Raw genomic sequence first — 23,384 nt, 5'->3', positions numbered from 1 at the left:
CAGGAAAAGAAGCCACAGATCTGGTGGAGCAATGAGCAAAAACATAAACAGATCATTCAGAAGAAGATAAACAGCCCTTAATCACAGGAAAAGATGTTCCGCTTTACCCATGATTAACTAAAACAATAATTAAAATGACACTAGCTACCATTTCTCATCTATCAGACTGGCAAAAAAAAAAAAAAAAGTGAAGATCTTGATAATACACACTGTGGGCAATGAGGCTGTGGGGAAACAGACATTCATGCATTGTTGGTAGGACTGCACACTGGGGTACCCTTCTGCAGGAGACATGGCAATATCTAACAGAACTATACCTTATTCCAGGAATTTACCCCAAAGATATACCCCAACTACACAAAAATACATTTATACAAAGTTATTTAATATAGGAGCGCCATTATATTTTTTGCTTTTATAATTACAAAACATTGGAAACAACCTAAATGCCACATAGGAAATGTTTTGAAGAAACATCTGTACAGTAGTTCCGTGCAGCTGGGGAAAGAACGAGGAAGATCGTACGGACAGACACGGAGCAGGTGTCAAAGGTGTTGAGTGATAAAAGCAAAGTGCAAAGCAGTGTACGTAGTATGCTAACTTCTGTGTGAAAGATAAAAGGAAATACAAAAAATACCTATCCTTATTTTTGCAAAAAGAAACCAAAATAAGACAGAAACAAATGAAATCAGTTTCCTAAAGGGCGCTTGGGCTGTGGGGGTGGGATCAGGAAGGATCCAGGCTTCTCTGAGGATACCATATCCTTTTGGCATAGTTTTTGACTTTTGGAATCAAGTTAAGTTTTTTACATATTCAAAAAATTAAATTAAGTCAATAAAGAAGGAAGGAAACAACTTAAAATTGTATGCAAACAGACAAAGGAATTGCCAGGCCAATTAAGGCCTATTCCAGAGCTGGCCCCGCATCATTTCTGCCATATTCTATTCAGACAAATGAATCCAACTGCACATCATATCGCTGACATAACAGTGGCAGATTGTATTTTCCAGAGATGACTGTGACCTTCTCCCTCACCCCACAAACCCTTCTGTGATGGACCCTGACGTGGCCCCTATCAAGAGGTGGCATCTATTTGTCCACCACCTTGGAAAGGCGAGGTTCCTGTGATTATTTGGATGAACAGACTATGGCAGAAGTGATGCTGGGCCAGCTCCGGAATAGGCCTTAATTGGCCTGGCAGCCTCCACTTCCTCTCTCAGAGCCCCGAGACTCCATATAAGAAATCTAGGCTCCTGTGCTGGAGAATCAGGCCATGAGGAGGGGCCCTGAGGGACCAGATGTGTGAGTGATGAGGCTGTCTTGGACATCCAGCCCAGGTGGACCCTAGCCTCAGCCCCTATCTGGCAGAAGGGCTACCAGATAGGGACTAGTTCCCTATGTAGCTGAAAATTCACCTGGCAGCCTCCACTTTCTCCCTCTTAGAGGGCTGAGCTGCTATGTGAGAGGGGCCGGTAGACAGTATATGCCTGTGTTCACCTGAATCACTGAAGCCACCTTGGACAGACAGCCGGGTTGAGTCATTGGATGACGCCAACCTCAACCTCTAATTGACCACCTGCAGCAGAAACCTCAAGCCAGAATCACTCAGCTGAATACCTGCAATTCACAGAACTGCCAGGGACAGTAATAAAACATTATAAAGCCTCTAAGCTTTGGGTGGTCTGTTATAGGGCTGCAGACGATCAGAACAATAACCGCATAGACGGGGAAAGAAAGAACTTATTTAAGTAACTTTTGAGGATAACCTCAGTCTAAAGAGAAAAAGATATTTTTGCTGGGTATAAATCTTGAACATTACTCAGGACAGTTATTGTTGAAACTGTTTCGTATGTATTCTATATTTGTGTAAATGAGTAATTATACTGAAATTGTGGGGAAAGGCAGGAACAAATGTGGAACAGTAGAAGGCAAAGAAGAGCTCTGTGGTGTTGGACTTACACGGAAGTGTCAGAGTGAGATCATGATTTTATTTTGTTTTTATTTTTTTAACATCTTTATTGGAGTATAATTGTTTTACAATGGTGTGCTAGTTTCTGCGTTATAACAAAGTGAATCAGCTATACATATACATATATTTCCATATCTCCTCCCTCTTGCGTCTCCCTCCCACCCTCCCTATCCCACCCTGCTAGGTGGTCAAATCACCGAGCTGATCTCCCTGTTCTATATGGCTGCTTCCCACTAGCTATCTATTTTACATTTGGTAGTGTATATATGTCCATGCCACTGTCTCACTTCTTCCCAGCTTACCCTTCCCCCTCCCCATATCCTCAAGTCCATTCTCTAGTAGGTCTGTGTCTTTATTCCCATCTTGCCCCTAGGTTCTTCATGACCTTTTTTTTTATTTTTTTAGATTCCATATATGTTAGCAAACAGTATTTCTCTTTCTCTTTCTGACTTACTTCACTCTGTATGACAGACTCTAGGTCCATCCAGCTCCCTACAAATAACTCAGTGTTGTTTTTTTTTATGTCTGAGTAATATTCCATTGTATATATGTGCCACATCTTCTTTATCCATTCATTTGTTGATGGACACTTAGGTTGCTTCCATGTCCTGGCTTTTGTAAATAGAGCTGCAATGAACATTGTGGTACATGACTCTTTTTGAACTATGGTTTTCTCTGGGTATATGCTCAGTAGTGGGATTGCTGGGTCATATGGTAGCTCTATTTTTAGTTTTTTAAGGAACCTCCATACTGTTCTCTATAGTGACTGTATCAATTTACATTCCCACCAACAGTGCAAGAGGATTCCCTTATCTCCACGCCCTCTCCAGCATTTGTTGTTTGTAGATTTTCTGATGATGGCCATTCCAACTGGTGTGAGGTGATACCTCATTGTAGTTATGATTTGCATTTCTCTAGTGATTAGTGATGTTGAGCATTCTTTCATGTGTTTGTTGGCAATTTGTATATCTCCTGTGGAGAAATGTCTATTTAGGTCTTCTGCCCATTTTTGGATTGGATTGGTTTTTTTAATTTTGACTTTGAGCTGCATGAGCTGCTTGTAAATTTTGGAGATTAATCCTTTGTCGGTTGCTTCATTTACAAATATTTTCTCCCATTCTGAGGGTTGTCTTTTCGTCTTGTTTATGTTTTCCTTTGCTGTGTGAAAGCTTTTAAGTTTCATTAGGTCCCATTTGTTTACTTTTGTTTTTATTTCCATTTCTTTAGGAGGTGGATCAGAAAAGGATCCTGCTGTGATTTATGTCATAGAGTGTTCTGCCTATATTTTCCTCTAAGAGTTTTATAGAATCTGGCCTTACAAGTAGGTCTTTAATCCATTTTGAGTTTATTCTTGTGCATGGTGTTAGGGAGTGTTCTAATTTCATTCTTTTACATGTAGCTGGCCAGTTTTCCCAGCACCACTTATTGAAGAGGCTGTGTTTTCTCCATTGTATATTCTTGCCTCCTTTATCAAAGATAAGGTGACCATATGTGCGTGGGTTTATCTCTGGGCTTTCTATCCTATTCCATTGACGTATATTTCTGTTTTTGTGCCAGTACCACACTGTCTTGATTACTGTAGCTTTGTAGTATAGTCTGAAGTCAGGGAGCCTGATTCCTCCAGCTTCATTTTTCTTTCTCAAGATTGCTTTGGCTATTTGGGGTCTTTTTTGTTTCCATACAAATTGTGAAATTTTTTGTTCTAGTTCTGTGAAAAATGCCATTGGTAGTTTGATAGGGATTGCATTGAATCTGTAGATTGCTTTGGGTAGTAGAGTCATTTTCATAATGTTGATTCTTCCAATCCAAAAACATGGTATATCTCTCCATCTGTTTGTGTCATCTTTAATTTCTTTCATCAGTGTCTTATAATTTTCTGCGTACAGGTCTTTTGTCTCCTTAGGTAGGTTTATTCCTAGGCATTTTATTCTTTTGTTGCAATGGTAAATGAGAGTGTTTCCTTAATTTCTCTTTCAGATTTTTCATCATTAGTGTATAGGAATGCAAGAGATTTCTGTGCATTAATTTTGTATCCTGCTACTTTATCAAATTCATTGTTTAGTTCTAATAGTTTTCTGGTAGCATCTTTAGGATTCTCTGTGTATAGTATCATGTCATCTGAAAACAGTGACAGCTTTACTTCTTCTTTTCTGATTTGGATTCCTTTTATTTCTTTTTCTTCTCTGATTGCTGTGGCTAAAACTTCCAAAACTATGTTGAATAATAATGGTGAGAGTGGACAGCCTTGTCTTAATCCTGATCTTAGAGGTAATGGTTTCAGTTTTTCACCATTGAGAATGATGTTGGCTGTGGGTTTGTCATATATGGCCTTTATTATGTTGAGGAAAGTTCCCTCTGTGCCTACTTTCTGCAGGGTTTTTATCATAAATGGGTGTTGAATTTTGTCAAAAGCTTTCTCTGCATCTATTGAGATGATCAAATGGTTTTTCTCCTTCAATTTGTTAATATGGTGTATCACATTGATTGATTTGCATATATTGAAGAATCCTTGCATTCCTGGAATAAACCCCACTTGATCATGGTGTATGATCCTTTTAATGTGCTGTTGGATTCTGTTTGCTAGTATTTTGTTGAGGATTTTTGCGTCTATGTTCATCAGTGATATTGGCCTGTAGTTTTCTTTCTTTGTGACAGCCTTGTCTGGTTTTGGTATCAGGGTGATGGTGGCCTTGTAGAATGAGTTTGGGAGTGTTCCTCCCTCTGTTATATTTTGGAAGAGTTTGAGAAGGATAGGTGTTAGCTCTTCTCTAAATGTTTGGTAGAATATGCCTGTGAAGCCATCTGGTCCTGGGCTTTTGCTTGTTGGAAGACTTTTAATCACAGTTTCAATTTCAGTGCTTGTGATTGGTCTGTTCATATTTTCTATTTCTTCCTGATTCAGTCTTGGCAGGTTGTGCCTTTCTAAGAATTTGTCCATTTCTTCCAGGTTGTCCATTTTATTGGCATGGAGTTGCTTGTAGTAATCTCTCATGATCTTTTGTATTTCTGCAGTGTCAGTTGTTACTTCTCCTTTTTCATTTCTAATTCTATTGATTTGAGTCTTCTCCCTTTTTTTCTTGATGAGTCTGGCTAATGGTTTATCAATTTTTTTTATCTTCTCAAAGAGCCAGCTTTTAGTTTTATTGATCTTTGCTGTTGTTTCCTTCATTTCTTTTTCATTTATTTCTGATCTGATCTTTATGATTTCTTTCCTTCTGCTAACTTTGGGGTTTTTGGTTCTTTCTCTAATTGCTTTAGGTGTAAATTTAGGTTGTTTATTTGAGATGTTTCTTGAGGTAGGATTGTATTGTTATAAACTTCCCTCTTAGAACTGCTTTTGCTGAATCCCATAGGTTTTGCTTCATTGTGTTTTCACTGTCATTTGTTTCTAGGTGTTTTTTGATTTCCTCTTTGATTTCTTCAGTGGAGATCATGATTTTAAAATGTGTGTGTGTGTTTCCTTTTTCGTATCAGTGTCTTGGCTCTGTACACTGCAAAGGCCTAGAAACAGTGACTCCCATCAGCAATAAGCACACTAGCACTCAGACTTTGTCCCTAACTGCCATCCATTCTCCAATGAAATCAACGAGGTTTCCCTGGGGAAAAGTTTGATTCCAGGACTGAAGCAAACCAGATGAGCCTAGAAAGTCTTGTTCTGCCAGCAGGTTAAAAACGGCTCAAAATATGATGAAAGTGGAGTAGAAGGAAGGGGCTCCCACTGCTTGAATCTGAGACACTTTGAGCATGAAGATGAATACTGACAGCAAAGCACTATAATGCATTACGTTTTTAAAGAGAGTGAGAGAGAGAGAGAGAGAGAGGGAGACCAAGTTTCCATATTAATTTTAGAAAGCAAACCAACGAGAAGGGAAATTTCCTCTCTACAGTAGAATATCAATGAATAAATGTGGAAGGAATGGCAAGAATTAGGAAATCATAGTTTTGCAATCAATATAGTAGTGAATGATTCATGCAAGAGTCATAAGTGGATGCTAAGACCACTGAATCAGAGAATATTAGGAAATAGTTTATTTCCGTCAGTTCAATGTACCCCCCACAGGCTATGAACTACTAAGGGGAAAATGTCTTTTCATAGTGGGGAAATCTGGAAATGCCCCCTGACCAGGTGATTGAGGTCCATCATTGACCATGGGACAAGGTGAGTTCACATGTGTCCTGAAGTGATGCACTGAGGACACACCAATCGTGTTGTTTCCTTGCCAAAAACGCTAAACACACATCAAATCATAAAGAAACCATCAAACAAACCCAAGTTGAAGGACATTCTACAACATGGCTGACCTATACTCTTCAAAAATGTCAATGATAGAAAACAAAGGACACGTGTTCACAGCAGCATTATTCACAAGAGCCAGAAGGTGGAAGCCCCCCAGGTGGGCCCACCCAGCTCTTTGCTGCCCTTGGGAGGCTGATGGATGCTGACAGCTTTAGAGGGACACCTGCAGATCTCAGCTCCTTCTGTAGCTGATGAGCACCCTGTGTGTCTGTTTAGAGCTTCACACCCTCACAGCCCCCAGGGAGGAACGAGAACAGTGAGGCTGAATTTCAGAGGAGGGGGTCTGCCCAAGGTTGAGACATCTACCCAGTGAGTGATGGGGCTGGCTCTGCAATCAGTCTCTGAAACCCCCAAACCTCCTCCTCCACCCCATTCCTCCAGGTTGGAGATCAGAGCTGGCGTCGGAGCAGAGACCCAGGGCCCCAGGCTGCCCTCCCCATCTCCCTGCAGGTTGGCAGGAAGGCAGGGAGGCAGCCTGGAGTGGCGAGTGTGTTCCCGGTGCTTCAAGAGACTGCTTCCTCCTAGGCCTGGCCAATGTCAGCCCTCCAAAGATTGCCTGGTGGCTCTAATGTTGCTGAGGGCATCTGTGGGGTCTGCTCCCAGGGGTACCTGCACATCCCTACACAGGGGAAGTTGAGTGACCTGGGTTCCCTGGGAGCAGGACATGCCCCTGGGTTTCTTTTCCTAAAAACACTGTAATAAGGAAGAACAAATCTGACTCCATGTTGGATCTATTTTTTTTACTTTAACCTTTGTGCTCTGTTGCCTGGGCTTACTCCTGCTGGCTCTGCAACTTTTGTACAAGAATGTTGCCTAGAGCCTGAAATATACAGGATAGCCTGTTCTCAAGGCTCTGACCTTTCAAGTATAACACTTTCCATTCATATAGCGATACAAAGTTGCAGAACAGAGAATAACATTTGTCTTGTGAGAGGTTTACAGGTACATCACAACCTGACCTACCTGGGCAGCTGCAAGAACAAAGGATTCCTACACCAAGAGGTCTGCAACAACCAGCCACATCTCCTCCCCTTTTAGTATAAAAGAATCTGAATTCTAACTTGGGTAAGATGGTTCTTTGGGACACTAGCCCACCGTCTTCTTGGTCTGCTGGCTTTCCAGATAAAGTCGCTATTCCTTGTCCCAACAACTCATCTCACGATTTATTGGCCTGTTGTGCGGCGAGCAGCAAGAGCTTGGAGTCGGTAACAACACCACACTGGGAAAGCTGTCACTTGTCTGTTTGTCCCCTGCTCTGCGGTCCCTGGTCCCCTCCAGGTCAGAGAGCTGCAGCCTGCACCCCTCCCCCCCCATGTCCCCTGTTTGTCACCTCTGCAGGCTCAGCACAGGCTGTTTGCAGGCTCCTCACCCGCTCCGGGGGCTCTGCTTCAGCAGGCTTTCATCAGTGGTCCAGCGAGAGCTTCTTCCTGGGGTGCTGGGCTGAATTCCTTTTAAGGACAAAACGGGGGAAATGTGGTATAAGAATAGAAGATGGCAAAGTGCTGGTGCCCAGAGGCTTCCTGGCTGCCTTGTAAAAACCATGCCAGCCTCTTGGCAGACTCGCCAGGGCCCGGAGGCTCGACGTTCTACCACATTTAATAGTAAGAATTTCTGAACTCACAGATCATCCGTGGCTTGATTTCCAAAGCTAGCTGTTTCGGTCAACGTGCACAGCAAGGAGATTTCATAACATTCCTGTTGTTTTGGAAAGGGCCCACTTGACCGTTCTGCAGCCTAAAATTAACACTCGGAGAGCTCAAAAGCTCTGTTACTTTTCTCCTCCAACCCTGAAGCTTTGGTGGGCTTTTCTACCAAGGCCCCGTGCTTAGACCTGGAGCCCCGTGCGGCTGGAGTTCCCGGAGGACCCTGCAGGAAAGCACTTCTCTCATCTATACCCAGTGCCTTTGGAATTCTCTAGTAACACCAAAGAGATTAACACTGTTAATCCCATCCTGGACCCAAAACTGCTGCCCTTGGCTACAGAACAACAAAGTGAGAGTAATTGATGGAGGGCCAGAGACTTAGGGAAACAAGCACTGGTTAAATGAAGGCGGAGAGGACCCTTCCTGAGGGCCACGGGACCTCCTCCTCCCAGGATGGCCTGTGACTGTTCCCGACACCCGGCTGCAAAGGCACAGGAAGGGGTTCACCGTGCCTTTAAGCCAAAGGCTGGAAGCATTTGTGAACTTCGAGCAATTAAATGCCAAAACCTTGGGCTTCCCTGGTGGCGCAGTGGTTGAGAGTCCGCCTGCCGATGCAGGGGACATGGGTTCGTGCCCCGGTCCGGGAAGATCCCACATGCCGCGGAGCGGCCAGGCCCGTGAGCCATGGCCGCTGAGCCTGCGCGTCCGGAGCCTGTGCTCCGCAACGGGAGAGGCCACAGCAGTGAGAGGCCCGCGTACCGCAAAACAAACAAACAAACAAACAAAATGGCAAAACCTCCCATGAAGGCAGGAGCCCTGGAAGGGAAGCCAGTTCAGTCACAGTTAAGGGAGGAGGTGGGAGGAGCCAGGCCCTCTGCGTTCGGGGGGTCACCTGCTTTAACTTCACCAGAGCTGGACGTGCTGTCGGCTTCGGGGAGGGGGAAGGGCCGGCGGTGGGGGGGCCCTGGCAGCACGTCCCCACGAAAGAGCAGCCCCTGTGTGCGTGTGCATGCTCCCCACCAAAGCAGCCAAGGCGTGGCTTTATGTTTTTAAAATAGGTATTTAAAAATATTAGATTATTTAAGTGCTGTGTATCTTCTAAGCGTAGCCATTGTCCAAGTGTGAGGAGGAGAAGAATCTGGCTGTGGGTTCTGAGAAGTGGAGGCCGAGAGGGAGGAAGGCCCCAGAAGAGAGAAATCATGTGACTGTGTGACGGCGGAGCTGGGAAGTGGTGGTCTTGGCTGGCTCTGAGGCCACCCAGCTTCCCGATCCCCAAATTAGCTCCTTCCCCCCCGTGTCTGCACGATGCTTGCGCACACGGGGCTCCTCAAGCAGGTGGGGAAGGGGTTCCCATTACAAGAAGAGAATGAAGTCGGGAGATTAAATCCTGGTCAAGGTCACAGGCTAAAAGCTGGAGGAGCCAGAATAACAGTCAAGCCCGGCGCCTCCAGGCCCTAGGCTCCTGCACCGGCACCCGGCTTCCAGGAACCCTGAGCTGCTGTGAGGCCATGAAAAGGGGAGTAACTTTTGCAGTCCCCTGCCCGCCAGGCAGCCCCACCCTGAGCCCCCAGGGGATGCATTAAGTGTGATACTGAGATCCTGAAGGGACCGGGCCTGCTGTTTGCTGCCCTCGTTCCTGTCTGGGAGCAAAGACGAGCCCCAGTTACCAAGATAACGAGGTTCCGTGCCGAGCCGGAGGCACACAGGCGGTTGGAGAAGAGACAGGGCTCCGGGCCGGGGGAGACCTCTCAGAGGACCGACGGTCACCCAGGACACGCTTGCTTGCCACTCGCTGGGGGGACTCCCGGGTCAGGCCCTGGCCGCCGCAGACGGCCCTTCTCCCCGGCCTGCAGTCTCCACACGCAGCCTCCGTCTGTGTTTTGCCTTTGCTGTGCTCAGCTTCTGATGTGTATCTTGAGGTCTTACTCCCTCATGAAGGTCTGATGGCCTCTGTTGTGACCCACTATGTGATGTCCCCTTCGAGCAGAGCTCTCAGGCCAGGCCAGGCCAGTGGTCATGCTGGTCCAGGTGGCCATAGCCGGTGTGATTCTGTCATGGGGCCAACACCCTCGGGAGGAAGATTTGGGCCCGGTGGGCCCCCAGAAGGAATAGAGTGGGTGCTCTGACCTCCTCTGAGGGTGACCTTCAGAGGTCAGCGGGAGGAACAGGAAGGGGGGCAAACCTCCCGAAGTGCCAGGCCCCATGGGGTGAAAGAGCACGTTGGTGCACGAATGCTGGTTCTTAGGTGCACGTTCAGCCTTCGGACCGGCCGGGCTCCCTTTCCGCGTGGTGGCCCTGGTTGTCACTGTGGGGTGAGCCGTTGCTGTTCACAATCCTTTGCTTCTCCTCTCCAAGGTGAGTTAGGGGGTCCCCCTGCTGACCTCAGGAGCCCTGGTGACCTGCTCCGGCCAGTGACATGTGGGCGGTGACATCGGACCCTTCTGGGCAGAAGTGCTCAGAGTCAGCCTGTGGTTCTGGGTGTCTCTGTCCAGCAACGGCGCAGGTAGAGGCCACTCTGACTCCCTGGGTCCTGGTCCCAGGGCCAGGATGACAGGCAGCGGGCTGCCACCTGCCAAAGCAGGTGCGGAGGCTGGCTGAGAGTCAAGCCTTGGGGTCTCAGCATGACTTGGCCCATCCTGTCCGAGGGCCTGCGAAGGTCTTGCCTTAAACTGAACTGTCTTACTACTGATCCATCAGTTTTCTTTCATTTGTGTTTGCTTTATATCCTTCTGTCATTCATTTTTTTGGCCTGTCTCTGTCATTTGTTTTATGTGTATCTTTGTAAGAGGCATTTAGCCACATTTGGGGGAGAGAGATTTAGTCCTATAGTCTCCAGCCTTTATGCATGAGTTTAATCCCTTTTATTTACAGTGAATACTAAATTCATAGAATTGTTTCTCCCATTTTATGTGCTATTTCATGTACTGTGAATTTCCTTTGCTTTCTTTGATTTTTTCTGCCTCTTCCAGGCGTCGGGATATCTTTTGAATCCTTCTTTTCTTCTCTGCAGTGGTGTGGAGGCTATCGGCTTTTTTTCCAGGCTTGTACTGACTACTGTTTATTTTCCGTCTACATTCCTAACTCTAACTTTTCTCTAGTGAAGTCTAAAGTATTTACGTCTTTCTGAACAAGGAAAGAGATTTGATATCTTTTACTGTATCTTTGTCATTATGATTGTTTACAAATGCAAAATGTATTGAATAGTAGTCTTACAATGAACAGTTCATTTTTTCAAATTGATGAATTTATTTATTCTTGGCTACGCTGGGTCTTCGTTGCTGCGCGTGGGCTTCCTCTAGTTGCGGCGAGCAGGGGCTACACTTCATTGCAGTGTGTGGGCTTCTCATTGCGGTGGCTTCTGTTGTTACAGAGCATGGGCTCTAGGTGAGTGGGCTTCAGTAGTTTTGGTGCACGGGCTCAGTAGTTGTGGCACATGGGCTTAGTTGCTCCGCAGCATGTGGGATCTTCCCATACCAGGGCTCGAACCCCTGTCACCTGCATTGGCAGGCAGATTCTCAACAACTGCACCACCAGGGAAGTCCCAACAGTTCATTTTCTGGATGTACCCCACAATGTACAGCAGAGATAGATGAAGGTCCGTTTTATTCTCCAGCTCGATTCTCAGAGGGGGCTGCAGTCTGAGGACTTGCATGTCTTTTCAGTCTTGGCTCATTCTTGGTGTCTTTTCAAATAGGACCTCTCCTCTCTTCCTCCTGCTCTCCCCTCCCTGAGCTCCTCTCCTCTGGCCAGAACTGCCCAGCCACGCCTGCATGGCTCTGAGCTGCTCTTTCACGTTGGGTGACCTCTGAACCTCTCTTTTTCTGAGATGCATTCTTGGTGAATCCCTTGCATCCGTCTTCCAGTTCACCTACTATCTCTCTGACTGCGTTTAACTGGGTTTTATTCCCTCTACTGGCTTCTTCTCTATTTTGGTGACCATCTTTTCCATTTCCACGTTTCTAGGTAGATCTTTTCCATTTCTATCCGTTCAGATCTTTTTTTTGTTTCTGCCAATTTTTTTGTTTATAGCTTATTGCCGTTCATAGGCTGTTGCTTTTCGAGATGTTAACAATCTACCTGGAGATTGCTCTAATGTTTTCATTTGATAGGGGATGAGTTTGTGGATTTTACTTGGCTACTTGGGGGTGGGGTGTGCTAGTTATTTCAACAGATTTGTGCATGTGGGTTTCCAGATGCATCTTGAGTAGAAGGAGGTTTCCTCTCTCCTCTGTCTCTCACTCCCCCACCTCTGTCTACATATCTCCTTCTCTCTCCACCCTTCCTCCTTCTCTCCCTATCCATGCCTCAGCCCACCCACACTCAATCCTGTCTGCCTAGAGGTTCTACAGGTTTCCGCCCAGCCTCCGGGGACACCCTCCCTGACACAGGTCTCACATCACTGGCTCTGGGCTCTCATCCACCTGAGCACTGAGTATATCACAGGCGCAGGTGGTCTCCACCCACGTTCTCTATATGCTTCCTGACCTTGGGTCCTCACCTCTATAGAAAGTAGTCAACTGGAACTTTCTTTCCGCTTCCTCTTATGGGTGGGGGGGTTCTGAGCAGTGGGCCAGCCTCTGTCTTCCCACCGTCCCCCCGCCCAGGTGGGGCTCTTTCAGTCACTGTTACTATCTCTGCTGATTCTGAATCTGAAGCCCAGTGCACACCCAGCCCGCACCCCACTCACTGCTTTACGCCTTCTGTTTCTGCCTCTGGGATGTTTGTCTTGTTTACAGTGTGGCTGTGACTTTTAAAAATGTGTTTTATCTGTGGTTGCTATGGATTTGGAGCAGAGAAGAGGCCTCAAAACACCAGCTTACAATGTCATGCTGTCCAGAAATCCGGGAGGTTCATTTCTGTATCTTCTTATGTCAACTTAAGCCCAACTTTGAGCCCCACCCTATGGGGCTGGCAGAAAATGCAACCCCTCCCCTCCCCTCCCAGGGTCACTCCAGAATCATAAGGCTTCCACGGTACCCAGAAGAGCCTGGAGAGCCTTTAGTGATCGTCTGCTGTGGAGGCCCCTCACCGACGTCCTTCTCCTGCGCTCGGTTTAGCAGCTGTTCCTCTGCCGTGCTTTGCGCTCAGGAATCCTCACCAAAACCCACAGTGCCTGGGTTTAGCCTCCCCGGGGGCACAGCCTGGCCGGCCCAGCCCCTTCCTGGACTCTTCTCCTGGGCTCTGCTCAGATCCTGGGCCCTCGAGACTGCCAATGTCTCTCCTCTTCCAAATCTCAGGGACTCGCTCTTTCTCCCTCCCACTCAGCCTCCGGGATTAGGGCTTCATGAAATGGGTTTAGGTTTTTATAAAAGACAGAAAGAGCCTTTGGCTTCAAGCTGCTTTGGCTTTCTGCCTGGAAAAAAAAATCCCTGGGGCAAAAAAATTACAAAGAGCTGAGTGATATGCTTGAAATAGGATGAAGATGAGAAATACAGAAAGCAAATAAGGATTAATATCCCCCCCAAAAATATGGCGTGTCTATGAATTTTACGGCTCATTGAAGCTTATGTCTGTAAGAGACGAATGTCCTACAAGAGCCGGTGATGAATGAATGAGCTGTCTTTCTGAGAATTGACAACTCTTGGGGAAAGGTCTGACAGGCACCCAGTCGGGGAAGCTCAGGAATGTGTAGGGCTGCAGCCCGCCCGGCTGAGCTGGATCTGAAGGCATCACCTCATTGCAACCTCACTTATTAATGCCTCCTCACAGCAATGACGAAATGACCAACAAAATGACAAAATGGTGACGGACTTTTTAAAAAATTCTGTTTAGTAAGTGGGGGAGTACCTTTATATGGTTTAGAATGCTTGTCTTCAAAACAGTATTTTTTTTAGAAGTTTGTCTCTGAAAAAGGTAAGCTTCAGTCATCTGAGAAATTCTTGGAAACACCAGCAATGCAGGTGTCACTGCATCTGTCCTGTGGCCTCATAGCATTGCTGTACATTCCCCTCACTAACTCGCTGGGGACCCCTTGGCAAACCCCTTCCTTTCATACTCCACTGGATTCATCTGTAAGGTACAGAGGAGTAGTGGGGTGAACAGAGTCACCTCCAAGAGCTGTGTCCACCAGCAGCATCAGAATGTGACCTTAGTTGGAATAAGGGCCTTGGTAGATATAATTAAGGTAAGGATCGCAAGATGAAATCCTCCTGGTTTCAGGTGGGCCCTAAATCCAATGATGAGAGTCCTCAGAAGAGAAGAGAGGAGCAAGGACACAAAGGAACAGGGAGAAGACCATGTGAAGAGCTGGAGCGACGCCCTATAAGCCGAAGGGTCCCCCTGAATTGCCAGCAGCTTCTGTGAGCTGGAGAGAGGCCCGGAGTGGCTTATCCCCAGAGCCTCCAGAGGGAACCAACCCTGCCATGACTGTAATTTTGGACTTCCAACCTCCAGAACTGTGGGAGCATCAATTTCTGTTACGGCGGCCCTAGAAAACTAAGACTGGAGGTTGACCTAAATAGTCTTAAAGGGTCCTCTCGGATCCTCAGTCTGTAAGTAGGAAATGGGGTCGTACTTGGGGAACACCTCTGAGGGACCTTGCACAAAGCTTGCTGTTATCATCAGCTCATCTTATCTTGGTTCTTTTTATTTAGCTCTCCATGTGACTTTATTTATTTTTTAATTTTTATTTTATATTGGACTATAGTTGATTTATAGTGTTGTGTTAATTTCAGGTGTACAGCAAAGTGATTCCGTTATACACATATCTATTCTTTTTCAAATTCTTTTCCCATTTAGGTATTACAGAATATTGTGCAGAGTTACCTGTGCTATACAGTAGGTCCTTGTTGATTATCTACTTTAAATACAGTAGTGTGTGTATATCAATCCAAAACTCCCAATATATCTCTCCCCCAAACCTTTCCCCTTTGGTAACCGTAAGTTTGTTTTCTAAGTCTGTGAGTCTGTTTCTATTTTGTAAACAAGTCCATTTGTACCATTTTTTAAAATATTCTGCATATAAGCGGTATATGAATTTGTCTTTCTCTGTCTGACTTACTTCACTTAGTATGATAATCTCCAGGTCCATCCATGTTGCTGCAAATGGCATTATTCCATTCCTTTTTAATGGCTGAGTAATATCCCATTGTGTATATACACCACATTTTCTTTATCCATTAGGTTGCTTCCATGTTTTGGCTATTATAAACAGTGCTGCTATGAACATTGGGGTGCATGTATCTTTCAGATTAGAGCTTTTGTCTTTTCCTGATATATGCCCAGTAGTGGGATTGCTGGATCATATGGTAATTCTACGTTTAGTTTTTTAAGTAACCTCCATACTGTTCTCCATAGTGGCTGTACCAGTTTACATTCTCATCAACAGTGCAAGAGGGTTCCCTTTTCTCCACACCCTCTCCAGCATTTACTGTTTGTAGACTTTCTGATGATGGCCATCTGACTGGTGTGAGGTGATACCTCATTGTGGTTTTGATTTGCATTTCTCTAATGATTAGTGTTGCTGAGCTGGCTTGGAGAAGAGGCTGCCCTTGCTAAGCTGCTGCCCCAGAAGGCTGAGCTTCAGCCAGTTAAGCTCATAAAGAGAAATGGCTGCAGGTTTTGAGGACATTCAACCAGGAAAAGGGGAGAATTATGGGTTGTGGTAAGTGACCTCACGTGGTTGAAATCTTCTCGTTTGGAAAAGAGATTCATCTTATCTTCAGGAGTCCAGAGGAAGTACTAGAAAAGGGGTCAGATTCCAGTTCAATACAATACAATCTCTTATCTGGGAGGGGGCTGTCCTGCAGGAAGTCCAGGGCCCTCTGCCAGAGGGTAGGAGGGGTCTCAGGCTGCTGGAAGGGGTTGGACCAGATGAACTTGAGGCCCTTGAATCTGAGCTTCTGGAAGCCTGTGTCCCTTGGGCTGTTAGATCCCATCAACACTAATGCAATCTCATGAAATCAGAAACCTCCAGCAGGCAGGGCCCATGAATCTGCATTTTTGCCAAGAGTGCTAGCATCACCCTGGCTGTGGAGACCCGGGGCCAGTGACTGGGCGTTCCCTGAGATGGACACACCCTGACCAAAGCCAGCTGCAACTCCAGGGGCTGCCCCAGCAGAGGACCACCCCGGGACCACGTCCCCACACTCGAGAGCCCCTCACCTTCCACAGCTCAGGTACCGTGCCATCCCTTCTGTGATGCCCTGGTCAGTCACAGGTGGATCCCCCATCTCTTCCGGTTCTGACTTTTGACCAGTTCCCTGTAACAAATGCCATGTTCTCCTCATCCCATTTTTCTAGAACCCACCTCCTTTAGGCAGACTTCCCCAGCTGCTCTCCCGTCTCTGCTTCTCTCTAACTTTGCGAGTTATTTCGTTACTTCCTTGAATCTATCAGCTTTTGTAAAGATGCGTCTTTGCTGGTTTGTTACCTGGTCGTTCTCTGTGTCTCGTGCTTGAGTGAAAGCTGCCTGGGAGCAGGAACTGTCTCTATCTTCTGTGTTCTCACAGCTCCGGTCCTTCACACGGCGTCCCGACACAGAGCAGGTGCTTTCATTAGAACTGGTTTACTGCAGGCGGCAGGGATCCGCTGGGATTGCCCTGGCTCCACCATGCACAGCTTTGTTACAGGCCGGAGCTCCTGGGATTGCCCTGGCTCCACCGTGCACAGCTTTGTTCTTGCAGGCCGGAGCTCTGGGAGCAATCGTCCAGAATGCTTGGGAGCTTCGCTCCACATGGTCACTGGGGACCCAGGCTGCTTCCTCTCTGCTCCAGTGTTGCCAGGCAACCTTCATGGCCTAAGACAGCTGTCCAAGCTCTGACTAGTCTGCCCCTGTGCTGGCCGGCAGGAAAGGGAAAGGGAAGGTTTAGGGCCGAGGCAATTCCCTGAGGACACCTCTCAGAAGGTGACATCACATGCCCATTCACAGCCGCCGGCCAGGCCCTAGTCACAGAGCCCTGCGGGGATGCACGTGAGGCCGCGAAGTGTGGTTTTATCGCAGGCAGCCATGCGTGTGGCTGAAAAAGGTTTCATTTCTAGGAAATACGGTACAACTGGCAGCCTCTGCAGTGGGACTCCGCGATTACTTCTTGAAGGAATCACTGAATCGGAGCCCGTGCTGGACCGGTAGAATTTTTTGGCTCCATATTCTTCATTCGTCTGGGAGGGTCTGCTGTTGATCACAGTTGGTGCCTCTGCACGTGCCTTGTCTACACCAGGGGATGGCAGACTCCTGAGAACAGAGGTGGCTTCTCTCTCTCCTCTAGTATGTCCTTTCTGCCCTCACCCCTCTTTCTGTCCCCACCGTGCCGGGCCCAGTGCCTGCACACAGCGCACACAGTAGGTGGCTGCAGATATCACGCGCTGGTGATGATGGTGGAGGGACGGTGCTCACGGCGGGAGAGCATCGGCCTTGAATGGCTCCAGATGTGCTCTTACTGTCCTGTAAAGTCCCGGATAAATACACTGGAGAAACAGGGCAGGGCCGCTGTCACAGTCCACTCAGGAAAGGACTTCTATATCCTGGCAACAGTGCCCCATTAATCACTGCATCAATAAACAGACGCTCGGGTAGAGACAGAAACACCACCAATCTCAGTTCTTGTTGGTAAATAAGGGCAGTGTGGCCCCCTGGGCCCTGGGCAAACCCTCTCTGGTTACAGAATGATCCATCTTCTTTGCTCTGGCCCATGACTCTGTGTTCATCTTCCCCACAGCCATCTCCTCCCTGCTCTTCATGAATCAAATACTTTTTTACAAACAGACTTCTCCGTTTGCCCTGAAGAGGATTTGTTACTCCATTATAACAGGCTTGGATGGGAGCACATTTAAACTGTTATTGCCTAGGGCTTCCCTGGTGGTACAGTGGTTAAGAATCCGCCTGCCCATGCGGGGGACACGGGTTCGATCCCTGGTCCGGGAAGATCTCACATACTGCGGAGCAACTAAGCCCGTGCGCCCCAACTACTGAGCCTGCGCTCTAGAGCCCGCGAGCCACAACTACTGAGCCCGTGCTCCTAGAGCCTGTGCTCCACAACAAGAGAGGCCACCGCAATGAGAAGCCTGCGCACGACAGCGAAGAGTAGCCGCCACTCGCCACAACTAGAGTAAGCCCGCGCACTGCAACCGAAGCAGCCAAAAAAAAAAAAAAAAACACTTTTATTGCCTATATGGATAATGTGTATGTATTTTTTTTAATCTCCACAATAAGGAGCTCTGCACGCTTGGCCCCGAGTTCCCTGGTTCTCTGGGCTCCTGGGGGCCCCACCTCCGCCGCTCCATCCTGCCCCCCAGGCAGTACCTCAGCCTGTGCCCATCGATGGCAATCCCTCCACTGTCTTTCTGGTGTCTTTCTGATGCCAGGGGCAATCCAGGTGTCCACGTGACCGGACTCAGCACGCATCCCGGAATTCCTGCTTTGTTCAGCAAATGATGGTGAGCCTCTGTTACAGGTCAGGCACGGCGCTGGGCCCTTGGACACAGCAGTACCCACACTGGAGGTGGCCTCTGCCCTCCTGGGTCTCACAGTCCAGTGGGGAGGACCGATGCTCCCCAAACAAGACACAGAGATGTAGGGGAATTTGAATGGGGCTGACTGCTTGTTGGGGGGGTGCATCTGAGACTAGGGGTGGGGTGGGGGGAAGGCCTTCCGAGGAGATGACCCCGCATCTGAGGCCTGAAGGTGTTAACGAGATGAAGGGCCCTGGGGTCGGGGTGGGAGCAGTGCTGTGGGGCTCTCAGGGGAGGCGGGCAGCAGCAGGCTGAGGTGTCTGTGGGTGGCTGGCGGGGGCGTCCCGTGGGCACTTCCTAGTTTACTCTGGGTCATCAGAAGCCGCCAGGGGATTAGCAAGCAGGGGGGACGAACAAGAGCCAGCCGGCATGTGTCCAGTGTCCAGCGGTACAGCTCAGAGAACCGTCACGAGAAAGCGGGTTCCAGGCAGAAAGCGGAGGGGTGGGAAGGCCCAGAAGAGCCCAGGATGGAAGGCAGCACAGCGGGCAGACCTGAGACCCCCACGGACCCCGAAGGGAGCATCAGGGCGGGGAGGGAAACCGCCTGCTTCACGGCTGTCCTCGGCGTCTCTGGGAGCCCAGCCGCGGTGCACCTGCCACGCAGCCTTGCTCTCCGCTGGTCCCAGGGCGTCTCCTGAACGTGTACGGCAGGCTGGGGGGCATCATTTTGTGCTTGGAGGGCTACTAATCAGCTTCCAGCCGCCCCTTATGCGAAGAAGACAGACAAAGAAGGGCCTGGGTCTCTGGGACAATGTGCTTCTCCACACTCCGCCCACTTGATAGGTGTAAAACTACATTTCACGGCTTTTGCTCCGAGTTCTCGAGACCCCCTGGGCTTTTTACATCTCTCACTCTCTGAAGGGGAGAATGACACCCTGCGTAAGCGAGCAGGCTCTGGGTTCAAACCCGCCTTCCCGCCAGCACCTCAGTCTGCTCATCTGTGAGGAGGGTTAACAGGCCGTCCCTCCCAGGGCAGCCGTGGGTCAGGGGGTCTGGCACGTGGGATTCCAGCCGTGGTACCTGGCCTGGGCCGTGACAGAGCTTAGCTCCAAGTGTCAATGTTGTCCTTTTTTATTGGAGTGCGCTTTTGAATCAGTCTTCAGAGCCAAATATGGATTGAGCACAGTGCCCTTTGTCTATCATAGATTTTGCAAATAATTTCGGTTTTTAGGTTGCCAGTTTTTTCTAATGTATGCTTTATTATTATTTTTTTTGTAAATTGAGATATAATGGACATATATTAGCTTGCCGGGTTTTATTTATTTATTTTTCTGGCTGCACCAGGCTGTAGTTGCGGCATGTGGGCTCTTTTAGTTGCGGCACACAGGATCTAGTTCCCTGACCAGGGATTGAACCCCGGGCCCCCTGAATTGGGAGCACGGAGTCTTAGTCACTGGACCACAAGGGAAGTCCCTAGCATGCCAGTTTTAATTTCTTTAGATATAAGGGAGTTTGTTTGTTTTTATATAATCGAATATAAGGGGTCCTTTCCTTTAGAGAAAATCTTAGAAAGGATTTTCTTACTTGATATCAGGTCCGTGTTCACATACATTTGTTCGAGTTGTTTTAGGGTTTAAGACCGTTTGTTGAATGAATCACCTTCTTTATTAGTCTATCAAATACTAAATTCAGACATGTTATGATCCATATCTGGACTTTCTTGGGCGTTTTAGAGTTGCTTCCTTCTAACTGTGCACTACTACCACACAGTTTAATTATTATAGTTTCACAGTATATTTTAATAGATTTCAAATTTCTATTCTCCAATTATCCTAACTTTAAACAAAGCTGTCGCTCCTCCTTTCAATTTTTCATTCCAGTGGGCAATGAGCATCATTCAGAAGTATTTTATAAGTTTCCCTCAGGAAAATAAAAGAAAGAAAGAAAAAAGTTCTATAACATTTTAATTGAAATTTAATTAAACATATAGATCAAGAAACTTGGAGGAATTTATACCTTTACAATAAAGACTTTTTATATCTAAGAATGTGATATGTTTCTCCACTTATTAAAATTTTCTTTCATATCTTTCATAAAAATGGTGTGGTCTCCTTCTTATAAGACCTATATGTTTCTAATGGAATGAATTCCTACTTTCAAAATATTTTGTTGCTCTTGTCAATATAATTTTTTGATTATTATAAAATATTTCCCGGTGTAAGAAAGCAAATGATTTTCACATATTCCATATGTAACATACTAAACTGTCTCATAGGTTGTAACACCTTTCAGATCATTTTTTGGATCTCCTTCAGACAGCTAAATCGTCATCGAGTGGTGATTATTTTCTCCTCCACTTTTTCCTATTTAGGCTGATTTATTTTTCTTGTCTTATTGTGTTGGCTAAGATTCCAGAACATACTCATGGACAGGCATGGGCACTCATGTCCCGTTCCTGACTTTAACAGAAAACTTCTAATAAGTTCCACATATTAAGTGTGATATTGTTTATTGGTACAATATATACTTTCTTGATCAGATTAGGAAAGAATTCATTGATGTTAACTAGACTTGCTGTGATCATCATTCCTCAGTACATACAAATACTGAATCATTAGGTTGTTTTTCAAAAAAGAAAAAGAGGTACATCCCTGGAGGTCCAGTGGTTAAGACTCTGTGCTCCCAGTGCAGGTGGCACGGGTTCGATCCCTGGTCAGAGAACTAAGATCCCGCATGACGTGGCCAAAAAAAAGGAAAAAAAGAAAAACAAAGACTCCATTTATTCCTGGTTTTCTAAGAACTTCCATATTAATACCTGTATCCACTCAGAATGTTTCAACAGCAAGTAACAGAATATATGACTAATAATTTCTTAAATAAATGGGAGCTTATTTTCTTAGATGGAGTACTTAGGTGCTAAACCCTGTGAGATATTTTTATATCTTTGTATATCTTTAACTCTGATGACAAAATAATATCACTGCTGGGAACAGGGGTTCCTGGGTCATGGTCCCTTTGCTCTGATATCTGTCAATGCTGCTCCACTGTTGTTAGCATCTAGTGCTGTATCAGATGAGATATCTCACACTGTCCTGACTGCTTTGCTTTTTTAGGTAACCTATTCTTTTTGATTGAAAATTTGTTGGATTATTTTCCTTTATGGAGAAACCCTAGAATTTGTCATTTTTATTCATATATATTTAGGTAAAGTTTGCATACAACAAAATCGACCCATTTTAATTATACATGTCAATGATTTCTGATAAGTTTACGCATCACATATTCATTAAAATTTCCATTACAATCCCCTGGCCCCTGACAATGACTGGTCTGCTTTCTGTTACTATAAATTCGATGTGCTGTTTCTAGAAATTTCATATAAATGAAATAATACCATATGTTTGCAGAGTCTGTAACTTTTCACATGATACAGCACAGATTATGTTTTTTCTCACCGGTCGAGCCTGGAACTGATGAACCCTTAATTGTGTAGCCTCCAGACTTTCCTCAACTCAGAGTTTTCCAATGTTTAGCTGTTGCCTTTCTCCCACCTGCTATTTTTCTCTACTTCTAGAACTTCTATGGTTCTTGCATTAGACCTCCTGCTCTATCTTCCAAGTCAATCGTATTTTCCTTTGTTGCATCTCTTTATCTTTCCACTTTGTCTGTTGAGATATTTCTTGTCCTTGTCTCCCAGGGCCACTCATTTAGGTCTGCAACACAATCTCTTCTTTAATCAATCTGCTGGAGGTTTACATTTCGAATTGTGTTTTTAAGCTTCTGGCATTCTTTTCAGTGCTGGGATTTGGATCTTCTACATGTAAACTTGGCTTACAGGTGCCCATCTGACTATTCTCACTGCTCTGTTTTGCTTTGTCACATTTTTGGATGGTTCACCCTGAGAGTCTTCTCTCTGGTAGCTAGGGTCTCCCTCCCACCCTATTCCATCCTCCCTCACCCCATCCGCATACAGGCCGCTCTTTGTTTTTTCCCTCTGTCAGAAATTTGGGGCTCAGATCTGCTGCTGGAATAGCTTTAATATCCAACTGGTAGAAAAAGCAAAGGAATCTCCCATCCTGTGGCTCTCAGCCCCTCCTGAGCCACCCTGGAGGAGCTCTCTTTGCCCCCCTCACTTCATGGGTAGAGAAGACCCAATACACTCATTCAGCTCCTGGATGCGCTGCATGAGACCCTTTTTCTCAGGTGAGCTGCCCTCAGACCCTCAGTTCTCCCTCAGGGCTCTGACTCTGCCAATGCTAAACACTCCGTTCCCAGGGGGTTAGTGTGCCCACCCACCTCACAGCTCAAAGGCCCAGGCCCAGCGGCCACTGCTCTCTGCAGAGGAGCTGGGAGAAAAAGGGGACTCGTTCAGGCCTTAGTCATCCCTGAACACCCTCCTAACCTTCCTCTCCACTGTCGGGATGATATGACACCCTTTTCTTTTAAAAAATACAAGTGTTTTCTATTTGCTGACCTTTTCTAGAAGACAAGTAGCTGAAAGCTGTATGCTATTTGTAGATATTTTTGGAAAAATAAACACAGTCTGCCCTTCAAGCTGAAGTTGAAATTTTAGTAAAGAGTGAGAAAAATAGCTTCTTTAGAAAATTGTTCTATGGTGACTGTACTTAGAACAATAATGTTTTGAAATTTTTCCACTGTTATGTAATCTTGAGACTTAATATTTTTCATCTACAAAAATTCTTACATCTGAATGCTTTAAAGACTTAAGGACAGAATTTTCTAACCTGTTTGAAAATCTTTCAAATGATGGGATTGAGTGAGATTTAAATCCATTGGCTAAATAATGTAAAAACACAACTCCACCCAATTACTTTACGAGAGCAAAGTATTAACACCAGGGGAGAGGAGCATTCACTAGGCAAAATTTTAACAAAAACCTTTGCATAATTGATGGATGGCATTGAAAATTGATCGCATGATTTAATAAGTAGAGCCAATTAACGCATTATTCCGCTTGTATCTACAGAACTTCGTAAGCAACACAATGAAGTTAGAAACAGACCCTGAATCATGATGTGACAAGCTATTAAACCAGACACGGTCGACAGCACCGCTCACACTGAAG

The sequence above is a fragment of the Globicephala melas genome, chromosome 7 (genome assembly GCF_963455315.2).
Source record: "Globicephala melas chromosome 7, mGloMel1.2, whole genome shotgun sequence".
Taxonomy (NCBI): domain Eukaryota; kingdom Metazoa; phylum Chordata; class Mammalia; order Artiodactyla; family Delphinidae; genus Globicephala; species Globicephala melas.
This window is presented reverse-complemented; position numbering follows the sequence as displayed.